This window comes from Pan paniscus, chromosome X, assembly GCF_029289425.2.
Source record: "Pan paniscus chromosome X, NHGRI_mPanPan1-v2.0_pri, whole genome shotgun sequence".
In the NCBI taxonomy this organism is placed as follows: domain Eukaryota; kingdom Metazoa; phylum Chordata; class Mammalia; order Primates; family Hominidae; genus Pan; species Pan paniscus.
In genome coordinates this window covers 23514469-23530718 of record NC_073272.2, presented here as the reverse complement: position 1 = coordinate 23530718, position 16250 = coordinate 23514469, and the positions used below count along the sequence as shown (strand labels likewise).

At 41.0% G+C, this 16250-nt stretch overlaps 1 protein-coding gene across 1 annotated transcript in view; it reads left to right on the top strand.

Annotated features, from left to right (window-relative positions):
• SMPX (small muscle protein X-linked) overlaps positions 1-15921 on the top strand; it is a 52285-nt gene extending 36364 nt beyond the window's left edge. Inside the window, exon 5 of the mRNA XM_034950162.4 lies at positions 15505-15921. The gene's annotated coding sequence lies outside the window, so the exon portion shown is untranslated. The remainder of the gene's footprint in view (positions 1-15504) is intronic.
• The last annotated feature ends 329 nt before the right edge of the window (positions 15922-16250 follow it).

The window sequence follows — 16250 nt, the reverse complement described above, 5'->3', positions numbered from 1 at the left end:
GGTGTGAGCCACTGCACCCAGCCTGATAGGCAGCTTTATAGCTTTTCTCAAATATCATGACAGAAGAACTGAAGCTGGTTTCTGAACAACTCAGTTGTCCAGCTTTGGGCTTTGGGTGAGAACCATCGTTTGTATTCTAGTTTTCTTAGTTACAGAGTCAGGCAGCAGCAAAACGCTGGATACAGTTAGATCTATGGTCCTCAGCACATTATGTGCGCATTAGAATCACCTGGACTTGCTGAGTGCCACTTGCTATCAGTTAATTCTTAGAGGGTGGCAGGATAGGCCTGGGAATGGGTATGTTTCACAGAATCTTCAGGTGATCCTGATGTGTGTCTTGGTCTGAGAAGGACTGATAAGGTGTTTCTCAGAGCGTCCTTTGATGAACTAGACTGAAATCTTTCTTGCTTGGGAAAGTATTTCTTTGGTTGAATGTTGCTGAGATGAAAGTATTCAACGGTGGAAAACAGCCAAGCATTCTTGGAAAGTCATGCAGCATACATGTGCATTTATTTATAGGGTGAACCAGTGGTGAGCCATGGCTTCTATTTGGGATAGGACATGGGAAAGAGATACTAAGTTCAGGACTGCCATATGAGTCCAAACAATAGCCATATTAGGCCTAGAAGGGGCTGAGAATACTCTAGTTCCCACTAATAAATGTGCTGTCTTGTCAGGGTTGTGACTCGTGTCTACCCAGCAATATATAGAGTCATATTCTTACAGGTTAGGGGACTATCAATGTCACTTAGTCCAACCAAGACCCAGCCTAATGCAGCAATCTCTCTATACTCACTGCTTTCCAGATATGTACCCTACCCTGGAGAATCACCTGGGTTTAACTATGAACTCAGCAATTTTTAACCCCTATCTAATTCATCTCCCTCTAAAAACTGCCAGGGCCATTATTCCCTTCAGATAATCCCACTTGCACCCTTTGGGAATGACTCATTATAGGGAGAACCCAAATAAGTGCCCATTCCATTGGCGTTTCTTTTAACAAATTCAGTCTCTGCATGTATAAACATAAGTGGGTTATGTTTGTGGTATGACATGCTAAGGACTAATCACTGGGTGCTGAGCAGTTGCACTGTAAACTTTGGTTCAAGGTCAGCCAGCTGTGTTGCCCACTCCCACAAAGCTGAATCCATAAGTTCTCAGGATGCCACCTCTCTAGAGTCTGGCTACTTATCTTTCTTCCCCGTTTCATAAATGCCCAAGCAATATGGTCCTACCCTGTAGCCAGGATGCAGTTTTTGACATGTCACACTAAACACGAACTTTTCATGGTTTCCATCAATTCGCCTATTCCTTGATACATAAAATACAAGAGCTGAACTTGGGCTAAGGCAGCTGTATTAGTTATCTTTGGCTGTGTAACAAATTATTCAAAATTTAAAAGAACAATAAATATTGTCTCACAGTTTCCGTGGATCAGGAATTTAGCATGGCTTAGCTGGGTGGTTCTAGCCTAGGGTCCCTCATGAGGTTGTAGTGAGTTGTTGACTAAGATTGAAGGATCTACTTCCAGGATGGCTCACTCACATCACTGGCTAATTGGTGATGACTGCTATCAGGAGGAGGCCTTGGTGCCTTCCCATGTGGACCCACCCATTGGGCTGCTTGAATGCCCTCACAACATGGCAGTCAACTCTCCCTGGAGTGAGTGATTCAAGAAAAAACAGGGCAGAAGCAGCAAAGTCTTTTATGGCCTAGCCTTGGAATTCATACTTTGTCATTTTTGTAACATGCTACTGATTACACAAGCCAGCCCTATTCTATGTCAAAGGGGACTATACAAGGATATGAATACCAGGAGGCAAGAATCATTGGGAGACATCTTGAAGGCTGCCTACCATAGCCACCTACCCCCTTCATTTTTTAGATGATAAAACCGAGGTCCAAAGAAGTGAGATTCTCAAAGTCACATAGCTGTGACATTTCAGTATTTGCTTTTCTTTCACCCCTCCTGATCCTTACCAACCAGAATTTCTTACATTTATTTAAAACACCAAAAGTTGTTTATCTTTGGGGAGATTAGGAAGATTATTTCCAAATGTGAAGCCAGTTTCTCTGATGCTTCTAACAGAGAAAGCCCTGACAGCACATAAGCACAGTGCATAGTGTGAGCACTGAGGAAAGTCTTTTCTTCATGTCCTTGAGTCATTAGTGGGGAGGGGCTCCAAAAGGAGGGAGAGGAAGGCAGAACTTCTACAGGGAGGCAAATCCAGAAGTGAACTAAAAATCCATTGTTTGAGTGATACATCTTAGCTTTTGCACACTGTTCCCTCTCCTCAGCTTGCTCCCACATGCAATGGTTTTCCTGCTCTTTTGCTTGCTTGCTTGCTTGCTTTCTTTTTCTTTCTTTCTTTCTTTCTTTCTTTCTTTTCTTCTTCTCCTTTTTTTTTTTTTTGATGGAATCTCACTCTATTGACCAGGCTGGAGAGCAGTGGAACAACCTCTGCTCACTGCAACCGCCCCCTCCTGGGTTCAAGTGAGTCTCATGCCTCAGCCTCCGGAGGAGCTGGGATTACAGGCGTGCGTCACCACATCCGGCTAATTTTTTATTTTTAGTAGAGATGGGGTTTCACCATGTTGGCCAGGCTGGTCTCGAACTCCTGGCCTCAGGTGATCTGCCTGCCTTGGATCCCAAAGTGCTGGGATTACAGGCGTGAGCCACTGCGCCCGGCCTCTCTTTTGATTTCTGAGGATCAAACCCAGAACAACAAGAAAAAAGCACAGGATATTACGAACAATCCAACTAACGGGAGGGAAAACTCTCCTCGGGAGTTGGAGTTCCATTAATCTCAGATGAAAGTGAATGAATCCCAAGTAACTTCCTAGGAGAAGCACATAATTTTTTTCTGTGAAAACTTATGTTTCTAAAAACACACACACACTCAGGCCAACATACACACACGTTTTAAAGTGCACAACTCAAAACTGTGCTAAATATTATCAAGTTCCTTTTCAGGATCCTCTTTGAAATAGTCATCTATGAAATGAAACAAAAAGAAAGCAACCTCTTGTATATTCGCTATCCTTTTTCAATCCGTTCAAAAACGACAAGGCTTGTCATGTCTGCTCAGCTTAACTAGTCAGGAAATGACAACTTTCTCCCCGCCTGACCTATTTTGTCTAATGGGGCCCACTCCTCTGCCCTCTGACAAGCTACCTTCTCTCCTGAGTTCCATTTATAGCAGGGCTTTATTTATGGTTAAATCGTTAGGAATGGAACTGTCTCCCTCACAAGGCTTATTTCCCCTGTTCAATAAATTAAGCCAGGGGATCCGAGAGACTGCCCATTTCTGCTTTATTTAAGCTCAAATTCCTCACAGCCCAGAAAATACTGCAAATTGCCAGAAGAGAGCTCAGTATGAGTTCCCACTGCTTGCCCAACAGTATGTGGTCACTTGCAAGTTGTCTTGGATTTACTGCTCAAAGTAATGTTTGTGTAACCTGTGGGAATTTTCCTCAGCCCTCGATGGAAGTTTGAGATCTGGAACTGAAATGCTTCAGTGAGGAGCCCCTGGGCCTTTGCTAATGGACAAGGGACTCCCTTCTCAATCCTCAGGCATGAGCCATTGGACAAGTGCTGTGATCTTCTCATATGTTTGACCCCTCTTTTCACCTTGAAATAAGGTTTGCAAACTTCATTCATCCACTATGTATTCTTGTTGCTGTCACACAGGTGACCTCGCTGAACAATTGGAGCATTAATGGCCCACAGCTGTCAAAGTGACCTGTGCACTTCACTACTCAAAGCCTTTTCTCACTTGTTTTCAGTTGCCAGAGCCCTGCAATCAGTGGATCTTTCAAAAAATACAAAACCAAACCCCGCAAAATGGATCGGGTCACTGCCCTGCTGCATATCCTTCAGCGGCTCCCCATGACCCTTCGGGCCTGTGTTAACTGTCTCAGACTTGGCAGGCTTTTTTCATCTTGCATTTCTGCCTGTGCAGGACATTCCTCGCTCCAATCCTAGTGAACCTCTGCCAGCTGATGGAGGCGCCATGCTGATTCTAGGCCTTTACACATGCTCAGAATATTATTTTTTGATCTTTGTTCCATCCCGTATTCATTATCTGGCTAGCTCCTACCCATCATTCAAGTCTCAGTTAAATACTATTTTTGAAAAACTTTTCCGTTGCCTCTTAAACTGGGTAAAGCATCCATGGCTTCCTGTGTTTGTCCCAGGATAGCAGCACCCATCACAATGGAGGACTGGATTGCCATTGTTTATTCTGTCTGATTTTCCTTCTAGATCTTAAGTTCCATGAAGGGGGATAACTTGTCTGACTTGTCCACTAGTGTATCCACAGTGCCTAATACATTTTCTAGCATATAATGTAGGCCATATAAAACTAGGAATTCTGCTTTCCACTTTTAAGACCATTTAAGCATATTTAAGCACAGAGCTGTGTCCAAAAGAAACATACATTGATTTCTAAAAATGGCCCCTGTATTAGTCTGTTCTTACGCTGTTAATAAAGACATATTTGAGACTGGGTAATTTATAAAGGAAAGAGGTTTGACTCACAGTTCAGCATGGCTGGGATGGCCTCAGGAAACTTTCAATTATGGTGGAAGGGCAAGCAAACACATCCTTCTTCACATGATGCAGGAAGGAGAAGTGTCAAGCAAAAGGGGGAAAAGCCCCTTATAAAACTATCAGATCTCGTGAGAACTCACTCTCACGAGAACAGCATGAGGATAACCATTCCCATGATTAAATTACCTCCCACCGGGTCCCTCCCACGACATGTGGGGATTATGGGAACTACAATTCAAGATGAGATTTGGGTGGGGACACAGCCAAACCATATCAGCCCCCAGAAGGAATGTAAATCTTCACCTAAGAAAGATTTATATTGTAAACAGGTACAGCGTACACTCTTTTGGTGATGGTTACACTAAAAGCACAGACTTCACTTCTATGCAATGTATCCATGTGACAAAACTGCATTTGTACTCCTTAAATTTATACAAATAAAATAAAAAAGAAAAAAAGATTTACATTGTAAAACACAGTAAAACTACCTAAAAATCTTCTCATTGGCCCAAGATTCCCTCATCCTAGAGACGTTTTACCTCAAATCTCTCTTCTTTCTTTCCAAGAAATCCTATTTTCCACTGAGTCCCCAAGCCCCTTTTCCATGTAATTTAGACTCAGTTCACTTTTTTCAGTTCCCTCTCTGCATATTTAGATCTCCCCGACCATCAGCACCACAAAGAGCTTGAAGCCAAGATGACAAAGATTGAGTCTTGTTTGGAAGATAGAAAAGGAGGAAGGGATGTTTTAATTTATAAGCTTTTTGTGGATCTTTGTCCCTGAATAATAGTAATAGTATATGTTGACTATGTCAGAGGCACTCTGCTAAATGCTTTACCATGTTATCCTCCCAACCACCCTGTGAATTTGACAATATTATTTCCCTATCCTTAGGAACACTGGGGTTCACGTTGTTGGGTAAGTTGCCCAAGGTAGCATAAGTGGAAAGCAGGAAAGCTGGGTTTGAAGGCAGAGTGGGCTGTGAAAATGTCTCCACAGTGGACACTCAGGGAACATTTGTTGATTGCAGAGACAGGGTCCCACCTTGGAACCAGCCTGGAGACTGGCAAGGCAAAGGGTGTAAAAGCAATTTCTCTGATGAATTGATTGGAAACACATGTCAAAGCTTTATTTCAAAGTTGCTTAAAGAGGCTTCAAAAATCCAGTTCTAAAACTTGGAATAGGAAAACATGTGGTTAGATAACACTGTGAGACGAGGTACAAGTGATCAGTAAACTCTGTTACAAGGTGACTTTAGTGAGGCAGGTATATCAGATCTCCCAGAAGGGGCTCTTAATCTCATTGAAGTTGATTAGAAAATTACTAATATGTTTTATCAGCAATACTTCCCAGAAGGGACCACTTAACACGCCAGTGCACGAAGCTCTGTTCTAGCTCAGGTTTGAGATCATTTTCTTTCATCAGAAACAGCTGTCTCTAAAGCAGCATTTGTTTTTTTCCACCTCAGCACTATTGACAATTGGGCCAGGCAACTCTGTTACTGGGGCCGTTCTGGGCATTCTAGGATAGTTAGCAGCATCCCTGGCCTCTACTCACCAAATGCCAGTAGTACCCTCTCCTTCCTGATTGTAATAACCAAAAAATGTCTTCACATAGTGCCAAATGCCCACCACGGGGTGGGGGGCAAAAATCATTCTCTCCCTCTATTGAAAACTACTAGTTTAGAAACTTCATTTTCAAGTGGTCCATGGACCAATAGCAACAGCATCCCCTGGGTAGTTACTAGATATGTGTGGTCACAGGCCTCTCCCCAGACCTCCTGAGTCAGAATCTGCAGTTTAACAGGATCCCCAGGGATTCATATGGATGTTAAATACTGAGAAGCCCTCCTAGGCTGTGGTTCTCAATCTTGTCTGCACATCAGAGACCTGGGGAGCTTTACAAATTACTGATCCCACTTCCAGAGACTCTGATGTAATTGGTTTGGGGCAGCCTGGGCTTTGGGATGGTTAAAAAAACTCCCTCCAGGAGATTTAATGTGCAGCCACGTTTGAACACCCATTCTAGGTGGTTTAACCCCCCACCAGTGCGTGCGCGCGCACACACACACACACACAGCAGAGTGAGTTACAACAGCCTATAAACAAGATCTCAAATCTCCAAATCAATTATGCTTTCTTCCTTTCCATAAACATCCTTCTTTATTTGGCCTCTTATCTCTTTTAACATTATAAAATTAAATCATTTGATGATAGCTTCAAAAGGTAAGATTTGGATAGAAGTAGCTTTTAAAATAATGGTTGGAATGATTTAGAGGAAAAAATGAAGGCATTGATTTAAACTTCCCCCGGCAGCTTTTTAAAGAAGAGCCATCAAAATCATCCCTCAAATTCTCAATAATTAAAAAAAAGGTACTTGAAAAAACAAACAAACAAACATTAAATAGCAAACTCTATCAAGAAAATTGTTTTGCATGAAATGTATAATTATGTAAAGAGCCCATGTAAATTGGAAAGCAAAATGCTAACACCTTAATAGACAAAGGAAATGAACTCACAATTCACAAAAGTGGATGTATAATTGGTAGAGAAGCCTAAGAAAATATGCAGCTTCAGTAGAAATCAAAGGAATGCTCAAGAAAACAGTTACTGATTTTCGTTTAAGAAAATACACAAAGATGAATAGGAAAGTGATCGTGAAAAAGACATATGCACAATCTCAAAAAATATTAAGTATCTTCTGTATAGCAGGCACACAGCAGTATAAATGATGAGGGTGGGGGGGTTAATAAATGGAGAAATTCCCAGTCATTGTGGATTTGTATCTCTTCCAACCCAGTTGTGTCTTGATGGAAGTCCATTCTAAAGAAAATGTTCACATGGAAAAGGTTGTGTTCATTTATGGTAGCAAAATTGATTAAGAACCTAAATGTCCAATAATAGGATTCCAATTAAGCAAACTCTGGTGCAGCCACCTGATGAAATACTATGGATACTATTTGTGATATAATGAATGATAAATAATTTATAAAGTATAAAACTGGAAAAATGCTTCAATGATTGAGTAAATTTTGAAAATGATACAATGGTCCTGGTCCCCACACCTAACACACACACTATATATTTGTATATTTAAAGTTTCAAGGAGCCCTTAAACTAAGAAGGTGGTTTATCTTTGCTTAACCCAGTATTTCTCAACTTATCTCATGATTGATGGTTTCCTTTTTCCCCCTTTTCCTCTCCCTTTCTTTTCAAAGGAAAACTTGTTTTATTATCTCTTGAAACTAGTATTTCTCAAATGAACAAAACCCTGTGGATTTGTTGGTATATACAGTAGTATTTAAGAGCTATGTAAAAATAAAGGCCTTACATGGATATATACATGGTAAAAAAAATTCATCAAGTTCACTTAAGATTTGTGCATTTTACTCTATATAAAGTATTTTTAGAAACACTGCTAGATTCTGAGAAGGCAAGACATATTTTTAAGTGAAATTTTGGTGTTCATTAGAACAAATGCATGAATATTTGTTAAGTAAACTTTTTGGTACACTACAGGTATATTTCTGTGTATCAGTTGTTAATGTGTGCCTCTAATGTACTGTCAGTGTGTACAGATTACTTATTGATATGGTTTGGTTGTGTCCCTACCCAAATCTTGAATTGTAGCTCCCATAATTCACATGTGTCATGGGAGGGACCCAGTGGGAGATAATCGAATCATGGGGGCGGGTCTTTCTCATGTTGTTCTCGTGATAGTGAATAAGTCTCATGAGATCTCATGGTTTGATAAAGGGGAGTTCCCCTGCACATGCTCTCTCTTGCTTGCTTGATGCCATGTAAGACATGACTTTGCTTCTCCTTTGCCTTCCACCATGATTGTGAGGCCTCCCCAGCCATGTGGAACTGTGAGTCCATCAAACCTCTTTTTCTTTATAAATTACACAGTCTTGAGTATGTCTTTATTAGCAGTGTGAGAACAGACTAATACGTGTATGCTAATTTTACAAGTTTTGCAAAAGAATTTAGTGTAGCAGAAAGAGCTCCAAACCTCATCCTGGATCAGCCGATAGCTAGCTGTGTGATCCTGGGCAAGTGACTCAACCCCTCTGGATCTGAATTTCCTAATTTCTAAAATGAGGAGCAATACCAAAACTCTAGTTCCATTCGTCTTTGAAAAAGTCTTACTATTTTAAAAGATTATAAAGCCTTATAGTCATATCTTTGCCTAATAATACATCAAAGGCCATCCTTTTATCTGACTACTGAGTCTTTGGACCACTCATTACCATCATTGTGACTGTGAAAACAATCAATCAATCAGCTTTAAGGTGATCACTATGACAATGTGCTTTCCAGGTATGCATTATGGGAAGAAGGCAGGGAGGCCTACATTTGTTTCACATGTTCTGTTAGTTAAATGCCAAAAAAATTAGTTTTCCATTTGGTTGCTCCAGAACCCCTGGCTGCCACAGATCATTGCTGGACAGTTGTAGGAGGATTCTTGGTACTTCTGATACAATCACCATTGTCTCTATGCCTTGAATGCCAAGGCATAAACAATATAGAAAGATGTTGTCATCTTTGGAAAAGCTGAGAACCTCTTGGTTAAGACAGCAGTCTCCTTGACTTATTTATCACTTTGTCTACTTCTAGATGTTATTGAACTCTGCCTTGGTAGGGAAATCTTGGGTCAATATTTCTCCAATGAAGTCGGTGGCCCCTTTAGAGACAGGGAGGACTGTGTTCTGATGGATGAAGAGAAATTTCCCACAAAATCTGGAGCTGCCTGTGGTGACTGGTCTTTGATGATGCCCCTTTCCCCACCAAGATCTCACCAAACAAATGTATCTCAGTTGCCAGCCCCTAACTCTGAGTTGATATCCAATATAACAAACTCTCAATACAATAGGATCAATAAAAAATATTTTAATGAGATTCAACCTGGATATGCAATTTGCCTTTTCCTTATGGTCACTCGAATTATCCAGGTCCTGCACTTAACGCTACTTTAATCTGGATTTCAGGTGCAGGATTTGACCAAGGCAAATGTTCTGGTCTTTATGTCTTCCTCTTCTTCCGTTTTTATATAGTTATTGTTAGAAGGATTTCAATTTTCATTTTAACCACCGAAGGCTTCATGAGTTGCAAAGGCAACTTTGGTGGATGTTTCACAATTTAGGAAAAAATGTTCCTAATTTTTACTTAGAGTTTTGTTTCTCTGACTTTACAAGTATCTGTTTGGGAAAAAAGAAAGAGTTTTGGGTTTGGAGTTGTTTGGGTGCAATTCTAGGCTGAGCGCCTCTCTGAGCTTGGGTGTGTGTTGTTCCTTACAAGCCTTAGTTGTAGCTTGCAACACCTTCCTTAGGGTGTGGTCCTGATGAGTAAAAGGGACAATATGTGTGAATGTGCTCTGTAAACTCTAGAAGACTTTACAAATGCCAGGCATTTGTCTTATTTCTGATGCCCTCTAAGGAACTCCAGAGCTTTAACCAGTTTGCTCTGGGTGCATGGTTGGCCATTGCATATGGAACCAGACCATGAGCCACTGCCTTCTCTCAAGTACTTTCGAGTGTCACTGTGTTTATGGCTCTATGATTTAGCACCACATAGGAGGAAGTAATCATTGCACTGCCCCTGAGTGTCTGGTTAAAGGACAAAATGCAGACAAGTGTTGAGTGGACTCCATTTCCCACATGATGTATGTGGGGCCACGGCAACTATGAGTAACACAGCTATAAATGGGTCACAGCAAGGCGTAAACATCACATGTTCCTCAGTCTGGACTTAGGGTGACACAAGGGAGATATTTGGTGTATCATCCCCACACCAGCCAAGATGTGCCCTTCCCAAATGTAAACTAGAGGTTTTGCTTCCATGTCATTTTTGGTCTGAGTATAAAAGTTACGTGGGGTAGCTAGAGAATGACTTTTCAGCTGGTTGCCATACCTTCCCCATCATTCTCACAAATGTCCCCATACAGGAGAACAGGGCACAGGAGAATAGCTGACAGCTGTTGTCTAGGCAGCAAAGCAGCGTGGCCCTGGAGACAGCCCAATACACTTGCATTCCAACACCCTGACAAACAAGAGTGCTTTACAGAGTGGGCAATTTTAGCTCTGGATCCCTTCCCATTGTTTCTCATTTCTAAATTCAAGCCCTGACACAGAGCAGGGAGCTCAGGTATCTGGATTCCCGAATTTTTGTATTCTGGTATCATGCCAGCATCCCGAGCACATGCTGAGTCCCACAAAGCCAAGGATGGAGACTCTGGCCGTCTGGGGACTTTGTACTCTGGGATGGACTATATCTGACGTTATCCATCAGTGCATTCCTGTTTCCAGGCATGTTGGGCCTTCTTGAATTCTACCGGGACCTGGGAGTGGGGGAAGCTGAGGGACAGGGTGATCTGCAGGAGGACACCTGCAATGGCTCCTGCTTCATCTGCCACCTCATGCCTGGCTCCTTCTGCAAAGAAGAATCAGGTTTATTTTGTAGGCTGAACAAGGTAGCTGTGTAATCAGTTGGTGGAGTGCCTGGCACGTAGTAGGTGCTCAAAACTGGTACTGCCACCATCAGCTGTTTCTCCACTCCCACATGAGCACAGGTTGATAGCACTGGCCCAGCTTCCCCCTCTTCACAGTTGTTTTCAGGCCTCCCTTGGCTCTCAGCTGCAGTAAGTAAAGAGGAAGAGCACAGTTCCCCTGGGGCTAATGTTATGTTAAGAATTCCATGCATTTATTTTCCTAAATATGGTCATCTCACAGTGGTCGTGGTGGTCTGGGAAAATGGGATCAAGATTTCTCTATTTTTAAAAAAAATTTTATTTTCATAGCTTTTGGGGTACAAGTGGATTTTTTGTAACACAGATGAATTGTATAGTGATGAATTCTGAGATTTTAGTGCCCCCGTCACCTGAGTAGTGTCCATTGTACCTAATATGTTGTTTTTATCCCTAGCTCCTCTCCCACCCTTCCCCTTCTGAGGCTCTAAAGTCCATTATATCACTCTGTATACCTTTGCATACTCATAGTTTAGCTTCACTTATGAGAACATACAATTTTTTGTTTTCCACTCCTGTGTTACTTCACTTAGAATAATGACCTTCAGCTCCATCCAAGTTGCTGCAAAAGACATTATTTCATTCCTTTTTATGGATGAGTAGTATTTCATGGGGTATATATACCACATTTTCTTTATCCATTCATTAGTTCTCTATGTTTATAAAACTGTCTCAAAGTCAGAGAGTCCTATAAGCTGAACCCAGTCGTGAAGGACATCTTATGACTCTCCAATGCAAATGGCTCATCCTATGTTTCTCAGTATAGCCATAATTTCACCTATCTATCTGGGACAGATAAAGGATTATCAGAGTCCATATCAAGTCTGCCATATAAATGGTACCCATTTCTGGGTTGCAGATGGTGCTTCTCAGTCTGGACACATCTTGGAGAGAAATCACACCTCATAAAACATGCTTCAGTTACAATTTCCTATGGATCATCACCCATTCCATGCTGCTCAGAGAAGCCCAAGGAATACCTCAGCTTCAAGGGAAGCTTGTCATGGGCCTCTTACTTAGCCAGAGAGACTGGCCATATGTCATCCAGCACAGTGACCATAGCAGTAAAGTGGCTACAGCATACCCTGGCCATCATGGGGCTAGAGCTGGGACCTAGGGCAGAATTGGCAGCATAGTGGAGACATAGCACATCAACCCAACACTCCTGGATTTCTGCATCTATGAGCCTTCACTCATTACTGCTGACTCACATTGAAGAATGTGGGTTTGGCTATAACTGCAACTCCAGTTCTTTTCCTATTTTCATTTCTCCAGTAGTCCAACTCATCAATCACTGGACCCCTGCTATGTGTCAGGTGCCATGATAGGCAATGGGATGTAAAAATGAATAGGACATATTTATATCCTTAAAAGATCCTAGCCTAGTGGCAGGGCAGCTATAGTGGGAAACATGAGAGGAGTGAGATGATGCATATAAGCAAATAATCACAATTCAGCATGTTACATGGAGAATCATGGGGAGGTTGGATTTTAGTCAAAAGTTATAACCAAAGAGGCGAGGCCCAAAGGCTCTTGTCATTACAGGAGCAAAAAGTGGTCTAGTGAACTCAGAATATAGTATACTTGAGGGAGAATGACCAGAGATGAGCCTGGATCCTGATACCCCAGGATGAAGCTGTGAAATTGCTGGTCACTCAGAAACCATGGGCTGGGAAGGAGGTGGTATCTTACTTCCACTTTGTGACTGGCATGGACTGAAAATTGATAATTTCTTAAAAAAATTAGTAAACAACCTAAACGTCCATTGGTAGATGTATGAATAAAGAAAATGTGGTACACACACACTGGAATTTTTATCCTGGAATAAGAAGGAAACTCTGCAATATGTGACAACATGGATAAACTTTGAGGACAGTATGCAAAGTAAAATAAGTCAGTCACACAAGGACAAATACTGCATGATTCCACTTATATGAGGTGGCTAAAATAGTTAAACACATAGAATCAAAGAGTGAAGTGGTAGTTGTACAACATTGCTGTACAACATTGTACTTATGGTCAACAATAATGTATTATACACTTAAAATGTATTAAGAGAGTAAATCTCATATTGTGTTCTTTTGATAATAAGATAAAATGCTGGGGAAATACAAGAACCTATGCTGACTGCTCTTGATAGCATTTTCAGTTTTGCGATCATTAATAACTTCCTACCTTTTCCTCTGGTTCACAAACCATCCATACCTTGTTAGTGGAGTAGAAATAGCCCTAAAGTCGGGACACCTCTGTTAAAATCCCAGCTTTTCTATCTACCAGCTATGAGACTTTGAGCTAGCTACTTTGATTTTTGAACTTCTATGTATTTCATCTCAACAGTGAGTACAGCACAACCTGCATCACAGCAATGCTAGAAATGTTCAATGACACTATGGGCTTTGTGATCTCTAAAGAAATATACAAGAAAGAGAAGCTTTCTTATAGATAGATCTCTGCTATATACTTCTCTGGATTCAATGGCCAGAACTGGGTCCCATGGCTCCCCCTAGCTGTAAGAGAGACTGAGAAATAGAGTATATTATTTCACTCACCAGCCTTTGTAGTAGAGAAAAACAAGGGTTATGGAGGGTGCCAAACCAGAGTTTCTGCCCCAGCAGGGGGAATATCCTTGTGTATGTAGTTTTCTTTCTCCAGCCATTGGCAATACAAAAGGTGAGCATTCCACTTTTAAGAAAAGATTCAGCTCACTCACATAAGTAAAACACACAAGGAATGACACCAAAGACTAATGGAAAACAAAATGTGTAAATAGTGTTCAAGAATCCCTGCATTACAAGAGCTTTGAAAAGAAGTGGCACCATATCAATTAGCTATTGCTGCATACCAAATCACACCCCAAATTCATTGTTTAAAACAAGATAATTTCTTATTCTAACTCATGTGTTTTGGCCTCAGCTGATATAGGTTGGGCTCAGCTGATCTTGGCTGGACTCACTGATGTGTCTGCAGGTCATCTGGGGGCTCTGCTCTACATGGGGCCTGGTTAGGGTGCTTTAGCGGGGGTGGCCCTGCTCCACATATTTCTTGTCCTTCTTCTGGGATCAGAAGGCTAACCTGGCCATACCCTTGTTATGGCAACAGCAGAAATACAAGAGTAAGCAAAAACGTGATACCTTTTGAGGCATAGGCTCAAAACTGGTACACCATCATTTCTGCCTCATTCTGTTGGCCAAAGCAAGATGTGTGGCCAAACTCAGGCATGAGGAATTATACCCCACCCACAGTGGTAGAAAACTACAAAGTTACATGGTAGTAGGGAGAGGTGAAGAACAGGAGCCATGAATGCAAATTTACCTCAGGGATCACTGGTCATACAAGCCATAATCATAAGACTAACAATATACTCTAATCCTTCAGGAGAAGCTATCTTAATTTAGTTTAGAATTACTTAAATCACTAGAGCCAAAGTTGATGGCCACAGCATCTACCCATAGTTCATTTACATTCATGGAATTGAGAGATGAAGTTTTCAAGTGAAAATGGGGTCTTCAATGTTGACTTATTCCTATCATATTGATTTATAAGCTGTCCCTAACATATCTCATGAAAATTATACTAATGATGAACCTGGAGGACATTATGCTAAGTCAAATAAGACAGTCATAGACAAATATGGCATGATCTTACTTATATGTGGCATCTAAAAACATTAAACTCATAGAGGCAGAGGGTCAAATGGTGGTTGCCAGGGGCTTGGGGTGGGGGGTGATGTGGATGGGGAGATGATGGTTAAAGAATAGACCGAATTTCAGATACATAAGAGGAATATATGCTGGAGATCTCGTATTAGTCCATTCTCGTGCTGCTATGAAGAAATGTCTGAGACTGGGTAACTTATAAAGGAAAGAGTTTTAATTGACTCACAATTCTGCAGGGCTGGGGTGGCCTCAGAAACTTACAATCATGGCAGAAGGGGAAGCAAACACGTCCTTCTTTACATGGCAGCAGCAAAGAGAAGTGCAGAGCAAAACGGGGGAAAGCCATTATAAAATCATGAGATCTCATGAGAACTCACTCACTATCATGAGAATAGTATGGGGGGAACCGCCCTCGTGATTAAATTATCTCCATCTGGTCCCACCCTTGACATGTGGGGATTATTACAATTCAAGATGAGATTTTGGATGGGGACACAGCCAAACCATATCAGATCTATTGTACAGCATCATGACTACAGTTAATAATGTATCCTTGAAAATTGCTAAGAGATCTTAAATGTCCTCATCACAAAAATAAGTATGTGAGGTGATGGATATGCTAATTATGTTGACTTAATCATTTCACAATGTATCTATGCATATATCAAAACATTGCATTGTATACTGTAAATATATACCATTTTTATTTGTCAATTATGCCTTAATGACACTGGAGGCGAAAAACTCATGGTTCCTTTGGTTTTTCTTTTTCAGGCTTGATGTGAAGAAATAAAGAGGCAGAAGATGGGTTCAATAGCTCACTAAAATTTTATATATTTGTATGATGATTGTGAACCTCCTGAATGCCTGAGACTCTAGCAGAAATGGCCTGTTTGTACATTTATATCTCTTCCTTCTAGTTGGCTGTATTTCTTACTTTATCTTCATTTTTGGCACCTCACAGAACAAATTAGCCCATAAATTCAACACCTGGAGGGTGTGGTTTTGAGGAGGGATATGATTTTATGGAGAATGATATGGCAATGTGCCTAACGATTTTGATGAAAAGTTTCCCAAGCTACTTCCTACAGTATTTTGGTCAATATTTGGAATGCGTTTTAGTTCTTCACCTTTTAAATTATGTCACTAAACTTTGTATGAGTTCAAATAAATATTTGACTAAATGTAAAATGTGAATCTAGACTAAATTAATTTTTATATTTCAGATAGCTACATATCCCCAAACCTGGAGAGAAATGACATATGAGTCAGCTGATACCCATATTGCCTAAGTGGGGGCCTCTCATTCTGAATTATTGAGTACCATGGGTAAAATCATGGCTGACTGATCACTCATATGAAGTTAAATATCACCTGAGGAATTGGATATCATTGATATTCTTCCTCCAAGGATGAGGAGTTTTACAGTGAGTGCATTTTACATCTACAGAGGCCAGATGGAATACAGTTTATTATAAGTTAGAAACTCCCCTCACCCAGATGGAATAGAGTTCATTATA